Source organism: Aythya fuligula, chromosome 18 (genome assembly GCF_009819795.1).
Source record: "Aythya fuligula isolate bAytFul2 chromosome 18, bAytFul2.pri, whole genome shotgun sequence".
Lineage (NCBI taxonomy): Eukaryota > Metazoa > Chordata > Aves > Anseriformes > Anatidae > Aythya > Aythya fuligula.
The window spans coordinates 8,446,162-8,464,614 of NC_045576.1; the positions used below are offsets into that span (position 1 = coordinate 8,446,162).

Consider the following 18,453-nt stretch of genomic DNA (forward strand, 5'->3'; position numbering starts at 1 on the left):
AAGGAGGAACAGCTGCTAGCTGTATTTTCCAAAATGAATAAGTTCATAGGAATTTAAATGTGATACTGGAAACAGATTTGAATCCCTTTCTGTATTTTGCAGGTATTGTTAAATATTCCCTGAAGTTATCCTTTCCCATATATTTTTAGTAGTAAGCAGATGTTTTTCTCTTTAAAAGTATGTGGATTCTGTGTAATGACAGGCTTTTCTGTAAATAGGATTTTGCTTCAAAAACAATAGAAGGGAGCTTTGCTAGTTATCAATCCAGCATATTGCACAGATCACAGCTATTTTATATATTGGGGTCTTATCAAAGATAACACAATTTGACAGTAGTTTGAAGACAGGTTGCGTGTCACAGGCGGTATGAATCCAGGGCTGCACAGGTCTCAGCAAAGCCAGTTTTCGAAGAGCTTTCTGGTAGCAGCTCGCTATGGCCAATTAGCTGCCAGCAGGCTCGTTTTGTTTCTGGCTCTGGGGCTGCTTCTGTTAGCAGCAGCTCCGAGTTGTCTGTGTGAGCTCCATCACGCAGCATGGACATGCTCTCCATTGATCTGATTCTGTTTCTCTGAAATACCCCTATTTCGTGGAAGCAGAGTAAGTCCAGCACTGCTGTCTTATGGAAACCCAGCCTGAAGGCTTCAGCGTTCTGCTTCAGAGACGGAGAGGAGGGCTGCACGTAGCTGTGACAGTGAGCTAAGCAGAGGGAAGAGAGAAGGACAGCCTTGTGGGACCTGATGGATGTGTCGGTGTGGATGAAAAGCAGAAGTGTCCTGCTTTATCCCCCTTTGTGACAGAGAAGTTAGAATAGAAGAAATTTTCAGCTCTGCTAAACCAGCCCATAGCAATATGGAAATGTGGTAACCTGCAGCTGAAAATGGAAATCTGAGCAACTCCTGAGATGTATGCAAGAGAGGGTAGGCTCCTCCTGTGAATTTGTCCTGGAAAAGGGAATGTTTAAGTACCGCAGAGCTGAGCATGACAGCTATATGGAATTACTCATTTATTCAAATTTTGTAAGAAGAAATGGATGCTTTGATGTTGTCTCAATTCATGTTGAATCTTGTTGCATCCTGCAATAATAATCAATAGTAATTTGCAGACATCATTAACACTGCTTATTTTTGAGTTTGTCTAATATATTGATGGCATGAGTTTGGGGGTAGGTTTCGGGGGTGCTGTTTGTTTGTGCTAGAATAGATGTAATCACTAAAAGGCTTTCTGCTTGACAAGTCAGCTTTTCCCTGCTCATTTCTAGAGTTTTCATTTGAAACGAAACTCTCACCTTCTTCAAAAAATTGTTTACTGTTCCTTTATCACCACTGCTTTCATAAATGCTGTCAGTGTATATGATTCTCTCTCTACTTCAGAACCTGCTCGTAGCTGTGTATTCATAAAGGTGATAAAATACATTTGATTTTTCACTGAAACAAGCTTGAGGGCCCTGTTTCTAGAATACCTCATAGAGTCATGCGGTGTTAATTCCATTTGTGTGCAGGTTAAGCTGTGAATTTCAAACAAAATAATGATTGCTCTGCCTCAGTGGGGTGAAAGTTGAATTTTTCAATATAATCAAGTTTCAGAAAATAGAAACACCCCATGTCATAAGTGAGAAACTGTCTGCATAGCAAATGCCATAATTAATTTTAAAATGATTAATATTAACTAGAACTAATTAATATTAATCAGAGTGAAATATTCTCTGGTGCATAATCTTAATGTATAAGTAGAGCACACGCGGATGAAAACTTTCAGAGGGCACACCACAAAGTTTGAATGCAACTACGAGGTGATGCTTTTCATGTTAGCACCTAACTTGTATGTTGTGCTTGTATCGTAGGTTGCTAAACAATCCCATAGCTGTCATGCTCACAAAACTGAGGCCAGGAATAACTTTGCTTTACTCTGAAAAATTAAAGAGCCTACAGTGATCAGAGAGCTGCTTGTGCCTCCCCGTTGTTTCATTAGTTCAGGGTCCTGAACCACTTGGCCCCCTGGCCACTTGCCTCACCATCAGCTGGGGCTGTTTCAGAGCATCAGCTCCCTGCTGCAGTCCCACAGGGATGCAGCAGCCCCATCCACCTGCAGAAGGGCCGCTTGCTGGTGGTGGTGTGTGACCTGAAAGCCTTGTCCCTGCCTGAGCTCAGACTCTGCAGCTCTCCCACTGATCCCTGCCAAAAATCTGAAAGTGTGGAACTGGAAATAAACCCCAAGCCACAGCTCGTCCTAAAGCATAATGGTAATCCTCTGTAGTGCTTGTGGTTTGAACGCTCACTAACAACTGCATCAGTAGCAGAGGCTCTGAAGATAGGCTGGTAACAGATCAGAAGGATATTGGGAAACATGAAGAAGCTCCTTAATTAATTTCTAATCCTTTTTCAGCCTTAATCTTCTTTTTTGTAGTAAGATCTGGCATTACACATTTTCTGCACACATGCTTTCTAGATGATGTAGATTAAGCCTTAGGTCCCTGATTTGCTAGAAACAGCATGTCAGTAGGCTAGCTGGTACTGCAGCTGCATGCTGGAATAGTGGGGGATTATTCTGTCTGGGGTGATATATCCAGCTGAAATATTAATTAAGAGTGTATGGACTTCACCCAGTCATCCCGGGTTTTAAGCCATGCTTTCTTCTGTGCTTCATGAGGTTTTGTTCAATCTTTTTAGTGTAACCGCTGCTACTTTATTTGTGCATTTATTCCAGAATAAAGGTTTGTACATAGAAATGCTGGGGTTGGGCGAGGGGGTGTAAGGGCTTCTGAATACCTTGTGGCTAGGGTAGGAGGCCCATTTCAGGAAGAAGAGAACAGTAATACCACAAGTAACTGTTCTGAGTACATGTTAGTTATCCAAATATAACCAACATGTTTTTTACTTTACTAGTTAATGGAACAGTGTCTTCTAATTTATGATGTGAATGCAGAGAATAGATGGATAGCACTCTCCTACTAACATAAAAAATATAGATGCGAGACAGGTAGTCAGCAGTGCATGCTGACTGATGGAGCCCTATATTCTTAACAGGAGAAATATTAATCTTTTCTATTGGACTTGTTAATATCTTCCTCCACGGATACTCTGTAGCAGAATCTGAAGTCTCCCAGTTTGGGATGTTTGAATTATTTATGTTAGACCATTCTATCTCTATAAAATACTGTAGCAAAATAGCTTCAGAATCCTGGAGAATAATCACAATGGGCTTTTTTAAAGTTCTTCCTATAGAACCTTCTAGGTTTCCCTACAGTTAAATAAGAGTTTTCCACATGGATAGGTTTTGTTGTGTTGTTTTTTTGTTTGTTTGTTTCTTCTTCTAATAAGGAGTTAGTCAAATTTACATCTGGACAATTATAACCTGATCTTGTTTCTGATGATTTCAGGAAGAGAATCTCAGGGCTGTAACTGTGGTATAGATACAGAAGGATATGTTCAACCTTTTAAACTTAGAACTAAAGGTAGGTCAGCACTGAATATATTTTGAGGTTTTCCCATGTCATATGCTCTTACAGCACTACCAGATTAACATTCAGATAAAACAAGAATTTATAATCTGTCGCACAGCCTTGATCAGGAGAAAAATGCGTTCACTAGCTTGGATGAAGCCCTACAGTTTGAAAAAGAAAGGCATTTACTGAGCATTTTTAGTTGGGTAGAAAACATACATCCCTGTGCTACATGTTTTGTCAGTATTGAGGTATCTTTCAGGCAGCATACTGCAAAAAACATTTGGAAATTCTTCTGCAAACATCACAAAAAATAGAAAAACAGAACGGACAATGATTTTGCCCAGGAGAACAGAAAACCCTAGGGATCTTCCTGCACGTATTTAACTTGTTTCAGAGGTACATAGGAACAGCTATTATAAGAAAAGCAGCCTCACAATTATAGCAGTGCAGACTACACATGTATGTAGGACAGTAAAAAGGGGACTGAACTAACCAAATCACTGAAAGATAAAGGGAAAAAATCACATAACTACAGATGAAAACATCAGGATTAACATTTTCCTAATAGCCTAAGGGACATATTCAGAGTTTTGAGTTTTCTAGTATATGAAAAGCAGCCCTCTTTGTTGAAATGTTATCATTTATAGAATTCTGTTTACTCAGCACTTCTGAGAATCAGGTCACGTCTGCTAAAGTGCCTGAATGTGGAAAAAGTTGACCTAGATCAGTATTCCTCAGGCTTTCGGCATGTGTGGACCACTTTGGGCTCTTCAGTCTTCTCATGTCTGCAGGTCCCACAGTGGACACCACTGCCTTGCAGGGACTCGGCTGCTGCCAGCCGGTGAAGGTAGCTGGCAGTCCTGCATTGATGGGGAAATAAGTTACTGACATTTGTTGCTTTGTGCCTCCATTTCTGTGTGAAGGGATCAGAGCTCAGAGTTTGAGGAACACTGACCTAGAGGGTAGAATTTTTATCCTAGAAGTTGTTGGTTTGATTTTGTTTTGGTTTTGCTTGACAGGGCATACAAGGGATGAGAGGCAGGGATTTAGGAGTATTAAATCTTTTTTTAATATATAAATGAAAAAGACAATAAGCAACAGTATTTTAACCAGAAACCTGAAATCCCTTAAAGGTGGTTTGGCCATGACATTCTTATTCAGGTTTTTACTTAGTACCCATTACTAAATTGTCAATTGTTAACTTGTATATATCACGTTTTGTTCAGTAATCCCCCCTCCATTTTTTTTTCTTTTTGGTTAGGGAAGCATGAGCTTGTAGGAAAAAACAGAAAACAATGCTTTTGTAAAAGACCAGGCATTATAAAATCCACACATACCACTGGCTGGACATGCGAATAGGCACCTATGTATTTGGATAATTATGGATATGCTTTTAGTCCCAGAATGGGTTTGTACACATACAAAAACACAGTTTTAATGTACCAGCTATACTCGCTCTTGAGGTGGAAGTTAGAATATCAAAAATATTTCTCTATCTCAAACTGAAACATTTTAGAACATTTGTTTTTACGTTTATTTCATCCTAGCTTAAAGGGTGCAAGAATTTTGTATTGTCTCAATCTTGTATGTTTGCTTTAGTAACAGACATGCTATCTTCATATAAATTTTCTGCTAATTTAACCAAAGAGAAATATAAAGAGTCATTAAGGCAAGTAACCCTTTTTCAGTAAGTAGACTCAGCATATGATGTTTGAAAACACCATTAAATTCCTTAATGTGTCCAGAGCTTTCATATGTTCACGGAAAACTAAGATAAATTCCAAAAATGCATTTGCAATTACAAGCAACATTTTAAATGTTACATGTTGACCCAGCCACTGGGTTTCCATCACCTTTTCTGAGTAATGTGATTAGCCATAACATTACCTTAAAAGTATGTTGTGTACCCTCTAGCAAAATAATATAGGCCAGAGGTAAGAACTTATCTGCCTTTTATATGGTAAAGACACTGAAGTTATTCTGCTACTCATGAAAATAATCAGTTGTTGGAAACTTTGCAATTAAGGAAAATAGAATCTTCCTTCCCTTAACCATAGTGGTGCACTTCCAAGTAATGAAAAAAAAGCATCACCTTTTTTCAGCACTGCTGTCTTACGTTACCTCTAGCGCCAGGGTCTAGAAACTCCTGCACACCTGCTGCTCACGCTAACCAAAGCAGCCGCATTAAGCAGCCGCAGCCCTTTACTCAGTGAGTGATGTGCCCATACTTGGAGATGGGAGTTGGCACTAAGGCTGCCTATACACAGAATTTAATTTGGTGACTTCAGGCATGGTTGGAAGGATATGTTATTTATTCCTGAAAAGAGCAAATGTACCGCAGAAACTTTTAGGTAGACATACTTGTCTATTTTTTATATGCGGCAGATTTGGCCCAGTGTCCTTATTGCAAATTAATGTCAACAATAAAAGGATAATGGATTAGAGTTCTAGCAAAAACTTCCCCAATAAATTCAGCCATTTGCCAAGTCAGTTGATGCCCTACTTTCAAGACTGTCATAGCAAGCAATTCCAAACAGTCTCTGCTTATTAAAAATGGAGTACTAAAATCAATATAGCAATATCTTGTTGGAGAAAATTCAATTTATCAACAGGTTTGTCATTTTAAAGATGATTAAAGGAGTTGTTTATTAGGCATCATCTAGACTTAGAAATAGTTGGTGTGAAAATAATAAGACATAAGCCACGATAGACTTACAAATCCTTCAATTACATCAGGAAGTGGATATTTTTCTGTAAGTGTAGACCAGTATTTCCTATCTTTACTATCAGTCACCAATTACATATTAAAAACTGGTACCCCTCACAGATTTCAGTTGCTCATGGGCAGACCCATTATTCAGAATCGAAGCGCATATCAAATTGTTAGAAATACCAAGTGTGCTAACATTCTCACTAATGCCTTGTAAGAAATACTTACTCTGATCTGTAAGACTTCATTTTTGGAAGCTCCAGTCCAACTTCTACCTAAGTTCTATGTAGTTCATAAGAACATAAGCACACAAACTATTTTCCTTTTCTGCAGGCAAGGAGAACAAATCTATGAGAGTGAACACTAAAACATGTCTTCATCTAGGATAAAGAGAGCAAGGTTGTCTTTACATTGAAAATAAAACGTTAAGTACCTTTCGACTTCTCGGCTGTAATTCATCAGGAATAGGATTGTGAACACACCAGTGTGTGTGCAAACACCCAGAGGTGGGGAAGGTACCCCTTCAGTAGCATACAGGAGCTTTCTCAGCCTGTGGTTTGCACGCTGTAGAGAAGGAAGAAGGTGCAAGAAATAAGGGGAAAAGCAATTGCTAATAAATTGAATGCTGATTCATAACTGACAACAAGCCACTATTTTAAAAGATTCTACCTGGGAAGATAATAAAAATGAACTTGTTTCAACAGATTAAACATTCTTGAAACTCTCTTTAGACTATATATGATAAAATGTTCCTTAAAAATGAACTTGCCTTTTATGTCTGGAAAGCTAAGATCCTACCTAAGCTAAACTGTACCCCTATTGGAAAAGCATTCAGTTCTATGCTGATTCCTAGCTAACTTTATCCCATAACTCCTTTTTGTCTTTTCCCCACGGACTCCTTTGCAAAGCGAGAAAAATCTGTATTTTTGGTAAGCACAGTGACAAAGCAAAACAGAGGGAAACCGATGGTAAATTAGCATGATGCAAAAATTGCTTTTCTAATAACCTTTTTCAGAATAGTGTCTCACCATTTCTTTATATTTGAGCTAGTGGAAAAGCATCTTTCACTGCATAAAATAAGATATGTTTGGGAACGATATAAGAGTAAAAAATTGATTATTGGAATTCCAGACATTGTGTCATTTTGATTACTTGTAAAAATACTAATTTTCATAACTCCTCTATGTGTAGAGATGTTCAGAAGATTAGAATATCAAACAACCAGCTCTTTCCCCTTAGCCATGCAATCTGAAAGCACAGCAGGTAATGTGGAATGGCGGGAGAATTAACACAGTATCTCTTGAGCAACTTTTAGCAGAAAAGTGCTCATAAGTGAAGCCTTAGGAAGCTTTCTGACTGGAAGAATTTCACATCTACAGTAACTGGAATGATGACAAATAACCACGTAACCCCAGGTGTGGAACCACCAAAGGAGGTGAGGGCTGTCCCCATGCTGCCAGTCAGCCTGCAGCTCCAATTCATGCTGCAGACCAACCTTCCCCATCTTCCATCCAACTTGCACATTGACTCTCAGAGACTTGAGTTAGAGGCATGCTGAAACACAGAGGAGATTCTTCTAGCTAAGATATAATTTATAGCTATCAGCATTAGGGAGATCTGTTTTTTAATATTTTTTTCCCAACTTGCATTGTTGGGAAAACAAAGGTACATTTAGGATGGGATCTGCCTGTTTTTATTTCTACCTCTACTGCAGCTCTTCTTCTCAACATAAAAAAACTACACAAACGTTTTGGAGACAGATAAAACAGAGTAAAGTAAAACAGTCCTCTGTTAAACAGAAACAGTAATATTTATTACTGGAAAAGCTAAGTTATTCACCTTTTTTAAAGAACTAGAACAAAACATCTCCCTTCTATTAAAAAAAAAAAAAAAAAACACTAAAAAAAACAGCAAACTATGCTACTAGGCAGAATAGCTCATGATTTTTGCATGTCACAAAGGATTTGCCTTGACATATAATAAATTTTATTGAGGTCAAATTTCAAGTTATCTAAATACTAGTTTACCTCCAGAGATACAGGGCTCAGGAAATTATTTTGCAATAATTATGTTTTTCCTTGGCAGTGATTTAGGAAGCAACTTATGAAATATACTGCTCTCAAACACTTGTTAAACTTCTGCTAAAAAAAGCTAATAATACTTTTATCCCTTTCCTGGCTAAAAAGTTGAGCTGTATAAATTCTTCTTTTCATCTCATGCAATACCAGTGAAGTATTACCAGGCTTCTCTGATGTACAACGACATTGCTCGGCACCCGCTCACAGACACCCAACCTGTTCCCAAGAGACATCAGCCCCCCACCAGCTCTCCCAGTTTTAGGGTTGAGCCCTGGTGAGGAACATTCCTCTGAGCAGCCCAGCTCAGCTGGCCCGCCTGTGTCCCCTCCCAGCTCCTGGGGCACCCCCAGGCTCCTCGCCGGCAGGGCAGCACAAGGAGCCCAAAGCCCTTGGCTCCAAGTGAGCACTGCTCAGCAGCAGCCATCAGGGTGTTACCAACGTGATTCTCAGCCTAAATCCCAAACATGGCACCACACCAGTACTGGGAGCAAAACGAGCTCTATCCCAGCAAAGAAACAGAACAAGTGGTCAGAGGATATCACAAAGCAGCAGCGGTCACTTCATTATTTTAGAGGATTTATGAAAACTTAACAGGCATAGAAACGTAGAGCTTCTTAGCAGCAAAAAGAATTAGAGAAACGGGGTCTTTGGGCTCTTGTAAAATTGCATCATTAAACTTAATAATGGTATGTTTTGACTGCGGTGTAAAACAGATAAATTTTGTATGCACATCTTTTACCCTGCTCAGAAAGCTGTATGCTTCTCAGTCATTCGGACAGCAAGCTAATGCTCTGGATGCACCACAGCAAGAAGGTGTTGCCAACTCATTAATCCAGGCCTGGGTGTGAGGACAGGCATTTCGCTTTCTCTTTCTATCTACAGAAGTCAGTAAAAAAAAAAAAAAAAAAAAAAAAAAAAAAAAAAATTATTTCTATCTATGTATCTATACAAATGCATACTTAGAGAGAGATGCATATACACGTGTGCATAGATGGATGGATGCAGGTAAATAACGTGGTGAGTGTATTAATAATCTACACTTTACTACACTGTTATTTACAACTTAGTTTGAAAAATATTTCCCAGACTAATTTAGTGCAGCCTTCTTGTTAATGCTACATACAAATAGTAAAGTAGAATATAAAGCAACAGCTTCAAAAAGAATTTAAATCAATCAACTAGCTATACCTCATCTGTTCAGCAGGGAAATTCTGAAAGTTTTATTAGGAAAGGAAGCACTGAAGAGAAAATACAAGCAAAATAAAGATATTAGAAAGTCTGGATACATTTATCAATACCCAATCAACTGAGATATTATCTGAAGTCTGTCTTACTACAGAAAAATATAGGGGAAGTGAACCACTGATTTCAATATAAGTGCTATAAATTTCCATCTGATTGGGATTCCATTGGAAAACCACTGGCATTTCAACCAAAGCACTCTGCAGAAAGAGCTCTGAAATCCAGGCAGCTACCGGGAGTCAGTGCATCTTAATACCACTCATTAAATAGCGACTCAATTAGAGCCTCGGGATTTTAACATACTCAATTTTAATTTTTAAGCCCCCCTTTAAAATGGACAGGGTGAGTTTTCATTTGTCTGGATTTCTCACCAGTTGGAAAATGTTCTTAAGCCTTCAGGTTTAAAAAAGACAGCTCTGACATCCTTTCATCAGAGACAAAAATTATTCCTAACACAGTTTTTAATGCGGATTCTTCAAACTAAAATCTTGTTACAGATTGCTAGACTAAATTAGGGTAATGGGTTCTCTAAGCCCCAGTTACTCTCTCAATTACTTATTGACTTAGCCTAATTCTAAAATAAGGTTAATGAACAAAAAGGAGCATGCAAATGTAATTTTTCCCTCTTTCTCTTCCATATAATGCTTGTAACTGTGTCACACCAAAGGATAAGACTTGTCATCTGTGGTAAAATGCAGCTATAGAAGCACAGGGCTGTGAATCGCTAAATCTAGTTACAGGCATCGTGTGTCTGGTTTAGAATGCCCCCAAACATCTTTTGTTAAACACCAGAGCAAGACATAGGTGCATGACACTTCACAACAAACTTGAGCTCTCTTCTAATAAACTGAAGTCACTCCAGAGTCTACCATAGTAAAGACAGGTCCGTGAATGCTGTTGAAGCACAACCAGGTATTTATTTAAAAATCCCTGCCAGCGATCTCAGGATGGAGGCTCTGCTCCATCCTGCGTATGACCACATTTAACTTGAACTCGGCACAATCCCTTCACTGTTCTACGTGGCTGAAGATACACCTGGTCATTCTCACTCTACCTTCTGAGTAACTGCATGCTGTTTACATTGATACTGCACAGTTCTGCTGCATGCAAAGAAGTCTTCTGAGGTTATGCTGTCTTTTAAGGTAACTTGTTTTCACACATTCCTCTCCCATGCTTCAGTTTGCATGCAAGTACTCACGCTGCAGGTTTCAGGATACTACAGAGCAGAAGATGATGGACACTGAGATCCAGCCTGGTTTCACAGAGCCGAACATTCTTAATGATTTATTTTTTCACACCAAACAGCATATAATGGATCCAATGTGCAGGAAGCTCTCAGAATCAAGATATATCCCCCACTTAAAAGCCTTACTGGTCCCTGAGGCTTCAGCCAGCACTGGTGGAAGCTGTCCAGTCATAGATGCCAGTTTTTCTGCTCATCTATTTCACTAATTTGATTCTCGTTTTAAAATCTAGTGAAAGTTCTGAGATCTAATTCATCTGCTACATCTGGTTTAAATACAGTTGGAATATTTTAGATTAAGGAGAGAAGTAAACATCAACACACATACAGCAATTATTAATGCTAGACACCATACATTCTGCTGCATCTGCTTTAGCCTTCATGGTTACTAACAAGGTAAAATCCTTGCATTAATGTAGTAGCGGAAATATAATAAAGCACTTTATTATCCCTAAAAGGCAGCATGTGGCATATACACTCTGTGGGGTATTACCAATGTCCTAGGAGCAGTTTCATTCCTTCACATCCTGTGGCATATAATTGTCTCAGGCTAACCATGACCCTGCGGGTCCTCTATTAAAATTATATTTTTGTTACAGAATGGTGTATACATTATTGAAGCACATTATTTTGATCTCTGAAAATTGACATATTGTGCTCATTAGCCAGTACGCCTGAATATTTAATTTATGAGGTTTGCTCCAAGATTTTTACAGATCAGACACTTAAGGGAAGTAAACAGGCAAAACTGAAGATCAGTGAATGGCAGAGATTCTTACTGAAAACGGTGCTTTAAAAAAAAAGTGTGTCATGCCATATGCTGGAACATGTCACGTTATGTTAAGCAGGTAAATAGATTAATTGGACTCATTAACATCATTTCCTTTTTAAAACTTTTCAACTTGCAAGATGAAAAGATTATTTTAATCTTTACCCTTCTCTCTTACATTTTACATTTCTTCATACAGACCTTTTTAATCAAATATTGATGATGATGCCTGTTGTTCTTCAAAGCTCAGCACTGACACTGCAGATCCCTCCCAGTACGTGGTACTGTATCAAAACTCTGGGATTTCCTTATCTTTAATTTTCTTCCCACCCAGAAAACTTTCTTTCTTTTTTTTTTTTCTCTCTCTCTCTCTCTTTTTTTTTTTTTTTTTTCAAGCACAACACTGTATTTTTTCCAGAAAAAAAGCACTCTGGATATGTCACTTATCTGATGGCCTTCAAGCCACATGCTGAACCTGCAGCCTCCAAACACAGTGGGGTAGACCAGAAGAAAGCTGTTTGACTGATGCAACAGACTCCACACTTCTGTCCCACAGCCAAAACCACCACTTCTGAAAGCGAAGGCACGGATTACAGCCGTGTCACAAACCAAACCAAACCAAACCAAACCAACCAACCAACCAAATGATTTCAGTTTTAATTTTCTTCCTTGCGGTGGAAGTCCCAATGGTATAGAGGTGATAGCTCTATGGGATGGGTCAACAGTGCTCTCTGCTGGCAGCAGGGAAAGTTTGCAGGAATTACAACTGGAATCTACCTCAAAATATAAGCATGAAATACTTTGAATATATCTATGTCTAAGGCCCAGAGACATCTACATGCAAATATATAAAATATCATGATTTACGAGTCCAAGAAAGTACGTTCTTTATTATACTGAATAAAAATTCAGAAATAATTCAGAATTATTCGGAAATAATTCTGAAAATGATGTTATATGAGCAGCGTTTCTACAGTTTCTTTACATAATGTTGCATATGTTGAGCTTAAAGACAAAGGCAGGGAAAAAGCATTATGAACAATAAATATTCAAATGTACAAAGATATACCAAATGCACTTAAATGTTCTGTAGAAAGCAATTGCTTACAAACAGTTAAGAAATACAATCCTTATGCATGCATACAGAAATACTGCAGAACAAGGACAGAGCTCTCAAATTTTCCATGATAGTTTGTAAAAAAATCTGTACAACAGTTGTCTCCTATTTAGTATCAATCTCTTCTTTAAGATAAGACTTCAGAAACAATTATGCCGTTTTAAACAACTGTTAAATACCTTAGAAGAATATCACTGAAGTATCTTTTATTCTCTATCATAAGTCCCCTGTTAACAACTTCTAGAAAATCACAACAGCAGCATAAAACTACTTCTAAAACTAACTGGGTGCCATAAGCACAACATTAGGAAAAGTTATGTTCTTCTCCAGGCACTGCTTTGAAATAAGGGAATGTAATCCTTGTGCAGAGAACTAAGCAGTGTGCTTTACTACATCTCAACTCCTACTTTGGTGTGGTGCTTAGTCACAGTCCTAAAGTCAGATTTCAAATCACAGACATACCCTGGAGTCTATGGAAACTCTTTTCCAACCCTGAAGCAGTCTCTGCTTTGCACAAGAGAGATACAAGCGGCTTACCACAGCACAATCAATCCAAATCAATGGGAACAATATTTGTATCGCAGAAAGCGTCTGGTCAAGATACTACAAACAACAACAACAATCATTAAACGAAAGGAATGTGCTTGGAGTACTCAGAAAAAAAACATTAATCAGTTTGCTGCTGTACTTAGAAACTTAAGCTTGGGTGACCTGAGCTACAGCCAGAAGTGTTGCACGGGACAATCCCCAGGCAGAAAGCAGTACAGCCTGGCATTAAAGCTTACTGATCCCTGGGAGACAGAAGACAATTGTATATTTATTTATGCATTTGTGAAGCACTTTGAGACCCCTAGATGGCAGATGCTAGGGACAGGTTAATATTAGTATTAATATTTTAATGTCTCCATGGAGCCCTGGTCCCTCCATGAACCTCCTAGGGCCACTAGTTGAGCAGATACCTGATGGCACAAGATGTGTCCCTTAGGTAGGATCTGGGTCACCTGCTGCCCTCGCCACATTGACACCAAACGGTAGAAAGCTAAGTCAGGACAAAGCAAGTGGCATTAACAGCTCAGGTGCTGGTAAAGGAGCAGAAAGCCCACCCCTCTGAGCTTGCAGAGCTGCCGTCGTATTCCATAAACCATCACATTCAGGAGGAAAATACAGAAGCCAGGTGGCAGGCAACAGAAATGTGGTTATTGCAGGATATAAAACTGGGGCATTACAACACCTTCATAACACTCTTCAATACTTGGTGATTTGCTTCTCTACCCAGCGCTAGGCCTTCTTTGACTGTATCTATTTTCATCCCAAAGAAAGAAACGTCTAATGCCACAGATAAGATCCAAGGACACCATAGCAGGGAGCCATACACAATTGATTTTCTCGCTTCCTTACATTCAGTGCTGCTCCACTGGCAGGCACTGATACAAGTTAAAAAATGTTCTTGGAACTGATCTTCAGACCACTGATACCTGAATAAATCCAAAATACCAAGAGACTATTTTGCTATTTTGTCAAGACCATTGGGAAGCAGAGAGCCTGCTGAAGAAAGGTGACAGTGAGCTGCTGTCGTAGCAAGGGACTGAAAGGCAAAGAATCCATCTCTGCTCCTTTGCCTTTCCTCTTGCACTCCTTGCTTACGCTCCTAGCATGGCTTCACTCCCAAACAGGCTTCTCTTTCTGTCACTTTTCCTGCACGGGGTTTTGAAGGCTGTTTAATCATAGACTAAAATGTAAAGATGTAGGACATGAAAGAACTTCTGAAAATTATGTAGTTCAGGACTAGTTGTGGAAGAAAAGAGTAAGTGAGCAAGATAGATGGTTAACTAGGACACAACAAAATGTTTTCATAAGTGCAGGGTTGAAGAATAACATTAGGAAAGATTGTTTCATTTATTTTTTTTTTCTAATGGTCATAAAGATCTGTGCAGTTCCAAGATAAACACACATCAAAGAATTTGTGTTTATTAGTTAAGGACTTCTATTGATCTTACTTGTGTTCCACGTTTCAAACAGCAGAATCTGGACTTCTTTGTGATCGTAGGACTAGCAGGTTACACAGGTACCACATGAGTATTGAGATCTTCCTTAGAAATGTAGTATGGAATATACATGTATTAGCATGCCTGTCTTGCATCAAGATAAAGAGAGAGAATAATGCTGCTGGGGAATTATGTGCACAAAGCTCTGTGAAGCAAGAATTAAAATGAATGAGATTAAATAGAAAATAACTACATCAGGAATATGTTAATAATTTAATTAAAGCCTACCAAAGTTGAAACATTCCACAATTAAGGCTAAAGCCCATCAACATTCTCTGTTCTACTTGGGGATTTTGCCATAGGTAAAATTACCTGTTTGGAAATACTTCTCAATGTTTGAGGAAAATTGGGTCAACTAAGAATGTGGTACGATCGTTAACTTTGAAAATGTTGGATGCAGCTGTTTTCTCAGGCAGACTTTTACTGATGCTTTGATATATGTTTTCTTTACTGCACTCTTATTTCTGGTGGATAAAGTAAACGTCAATATCGATCCTTTTGAAAATGAGGAGGGGGAAATACTGCTTTCTTTTTTCCTAAGCTTGTTATGTAATTATCCTAAGCTTGCTATGTAATTATCCTTACATAAATATATTTATTTAACTTTACTAAAAAACGTTAAGTCAAACATAAAGGTAAAACAAAAATGTTATTAGCAGAGCAAGGAGCAACACAAAGGCCAAGACTGTGAAGGTCTTAGCACCAAAGATTAATTTGACAAATTAAGGAAATAGTTATACAGATCTTAACAGATCTTTTATATTACCTTTTTAAACTACCCTATAACATTTTATCCAATCCACCGAAAGGTATAAAAATTTAATTATATGCTCTGTGGAGTAGTAGGTATTGTTGTCTGTATCAGGCTGAGTCAACATCTTTCTCAGAAGACACCCCTGTCTTCCTACCGTGTATTTTATAGGAAAACATACTAAATACAGAGAGTACCACTGAGCCGATTTCTATGCCTGAGGCCCGTTACAAAACCACATGCAACTTTGCTGTCCACAAGACCAGCTCAGTTTGATGTTCGAAAGTGACCATGCACCATCACTTTAAAGGCTCAGTACTATAAAATATAGAAAAGCCCTATTTATCAGGAGCTTCAAATAATGAGTAAGATCAGAACCTACTTCTTCTCCAGCCACAATCAAAGGTGTGCATAGTTAAAACCCAATAGAATGTTTTCTGCTGAAAAAAAAGCAAGGCAAACTTCGTTCTTTCTTTCGTCATTTTTTGCATGACACCTTCCTACTGATTGTAATGCATCTGCAGACTCTGTAGGTGATTGCACTAAGCAATACTATGTCTTACAACTATTAAGTGGTTACACTAAAAAGTACACTTTTAAAGGTCATCAGATGTTGAGCTTGTATATAAACCAGACAATATCCTGAACTGCAATAGAGAATTTCACACAGCAGTATGTTAATGCTTCCCATAATCAGGCACTGCGTTATACAAACACTACAGGTCAGAAAGTCTCCAGATTTTTTTATTTAAAAAAAAAAAAAAAAAAAAGCTTAACATTTTCATCTTTTCTCTGTATGTAATCCAAGTAAATGGCAAATGTAAGACACTTCTGTTCTCCTTGTAGTGAGCAAACGCCCTTAACAGAACTGCCGATCAGAAGTCACTAGTAAGGGTGGGGGATGTTGACACTCTTAAGAAAAGAAATGGACAGGGTGAGTGCAACTGGGACCAGCATCTGGATTGGTATACGTGGCTGCTCTTCACAGAATCACAGAATCGTCTAGGTTGGAAGAGACCTTCAAGATCACCTCGTCCGACCTCTGACCTAACACTAACCAGTCCTCCACTAAACCATATCACTAAGCTAAACATCTTTTAAAGACCTCCAGGGATGGTGACTCAACCACCTCCCTGGGCAGCCCATTCCAATGGGCACAATCACAACCAGAAAGCCAGTGCTTCATTTAAGCCAGAAAAGGCTGAAAAAAGGTACAAAACCTTGCATTTTTGATATTGAAGATCTTGAATTTTGTCTCTCCTGGTGACAAGTTTGTATGCCTATGCAGGAAGCTCTTATGGTTTGACTTCAGGTGTCCATCCCTCACTGCAGGTCAGAAATGAGGCATGTCAGATACTTCGTTTCATTACTGGTGTTTTTTATCTGCACTTATGTAGGGAAATTCTGTTTTAAAAGAGTCAATACAATCTCATTACAAGCATTACATTTTTATGAGGGGGAAAATGAGAAAGACAAATGTTACTCCTGTTCATGAATTTGTCTCTTATCATTTCCCCTCTCTGCTCTACAGAGAGTTATTTGATTCATATTAGAGGTTATTTGGGTCACTTTTACCTTGAGAGAGAAAATAATGGTAACCTAATTTGATATTTGTAGCAATTTAAGTAAGAAAATGAATTCTGAATATTTTGCACAGTTGCTAAATTTAACTGAGTGCTCAGTGAAGCATGAGTTTTCGAATGTGAATAAGAGGCTTTAAACCATTTCCCCTTATTTGTTTTTAAACTACATGTCTTACTTATGATACGCAATTTTATGTCATTCATATGCAGTGTACTGAAACTGAATTCAATAAACTGACCTTCTTTCACCTATTAAACTAAACTTAGTATTTAATTATTGTGCATGCAAAGTCAAGCAGAAAACTAAGGAGCATTTACAAACAAAATCACTGTGTTTTATTTGAAATGAGTAGGAATATTTGTGTTTATTGCTTTTCATTAAAAAAATATTCCTCCTTATTTTCCAATTGGAATAAACAAAAAATAGAACATCTGTATCAAAGTTTAAAAACCTACGATAATCAAAAGCAGTTTTAATCTCATCCATTTAATTCTATTGCACAGTCTGTGCAACGTAACTTTTTACAACATACTGTGCAACAAAACACGTCATTTAAACTCCGTAATTAGTATTACAGATAAAATGACACTGCAGCAATGTTAATTACTATAGCACTGATGTAGTACAGGATATAATACATAATAGTCATGTCTTTAATTTTAAATTGAAATGCAACAAAGCATATTATTGCTGCGCTTCCTCTTCTTAAAGTAAATGAATGTTATTCAAGTGTACCATTTGTATCCATGCAGAATGTTCTTAAATCACGATTCTGCTTTAGCCCAAGCTGGCGTATTTCACTTTCTAATGGCATAAGTTAAGGAACTTCTTACTATAGGAATCTTTCCCGGCAGTGGGAAATATGACAGAAATATATTCCATATGAAACATTTCTACAATCATTTTCTTTTTCATTACAGTGACTGTAAATCAGTTTTCAAATGAAGCGTAGCATTCAGTCTTTTTAAAAATAAAGATGAATCTTAAAGAGCATTACAGCTACTTGAGGTGTAGTAGGAACTGGAGACATATGATCAAACCATAATTAATTCTGTTCCACTACGTCTAAAATATCTGTCAATTGCAAACATAAAGCATTCAGAGTCTTGCAGAGGAGGACAATGAAAGTTTTTACCTGCAGCACCAGGAGGAGTAGGGCACCCTATTTTATGAATAATTATATCTCTGCTTTTGCACCACCTTTACTTTTGGATAACTTTGTTATAAATATTAAAAGAAGAAAAAAATGAGTTAAATTTCAGATTTGTTCCGAGTATACTTAAATAATTTATGCCAGCTGAAAGGTACCCATTTTCAGTGGAGAAATTTTGTAATGAAGTCATTATTCAGATCTCACTTAAAAAAGTATTCTAAAAGCCTACTTATTTAGAAGTATAATAATCCTATTCATTGTGTTAACCATATGCCCCTGGATAAAACATGTACACCTAGATTTAGCAAAATATTTGAAT

General features: G+C 37.9%; 1 protein-coding gene across 2 annotated transcripts in view; it reads left to right on the plus strand.

Annotated features, from left to right (window-relative positions):
- Positions 1-18,453, plus strand: part of CA10 (carbonic anhydrase 10) — a 199,612-nt gene that overhangs the window by 136,971 nt on the left and 44,188 nt on the right. The window lies entirely within an intron of this gene.